Here is a 946-nt window from a genome sequence, read left to right as displayed (position 1 = left end):
TGTAATTAAATTGTATTATTTATAAATTAGAGTTGTAACTCTAGACAGTTACCTATTGCTATGATTTTATTAATACAGTTTTCTAATTGATTTTATTGTCTGAAGCATTCACAAATCACACAAAAGAAAATTAGGCAGTTGCTTAGACTACTACCTACTGCGTTCACCGTGAATAATAATAATAATAATAAAAAAATAAAAGTTAATGTTTATATTTTTACTTATGTATATGTTAATATTAATGCAGAACCTTTTTTGGCGCAACCTCGATGGTGCCCCCTCAGGGAGTTGGTGTCCTATCCAGACTGCTTACTCTGCGTATGGGGGGCACTGACCTACTCAGGTGCTTCGATCCCAGCCTTTCTTTTTCTACGTTTCTGGCTGGACCCATCCCGTTCTGATGATTGACAGCAGCCTGCACCAATCAGCACAACATACGAAATCGAAAGTAAAACCGAGACCGGCAGGATGAAGGGGAAGGAAGAAAAAAAACAAAAAAACAAAAAAAAAAAACAAAACAAAAAACACTTCATCCCAACCTCTCACGGCCCCACACAACGGTTCAGATGGGGGAAGTAGAAAGATCTAATTTTTTTTTTTTTTTTTTTTTTTTTTAAGGTGAGTGATTTTTCTGTGTTCATCAGTCATTTTAATGTTTTTTTTTTTTTTTTTTTTTTTTTTTTTTTAAAGCTCTTTATTCAGCGATCAAACAGATGATGAAGTGTGTCTTTGTCAGTGAATCACAATTTTTTTTAAACACTGCAACATGACAAGCACCGGCGCTCCCCATAGGCATACCCAAAAAACAAACAAACCAAAAAAACCTTTCGTTCTGTATTAACACACACACACACACATACATGTATATGTATATATAATGCAGTAGGCTAAGCACACGTGACGCGCCATTCCCGCATTCGCCGCCCTCACCCCGCCACACCTAATG

Source organism: Labeo rohita, chromosome 22 (genome assembly GCF_022985175.1).
Source record: "Labeo rohita strain BAU-BD-2019 chromosome 22, IGBB_LRoh.1.0, whole genome shotgun sequence".
NCBI lineage: Eukaryota > Metazoa > Chordata > Actinopteri > Cypriniformes > Cyprinidae > Labeo > Labeo rohita.
The sequence above is the reverse complement of the archived record's forward strand: the minus strand, read 5'-3'. Positions refer to the sequence as shown.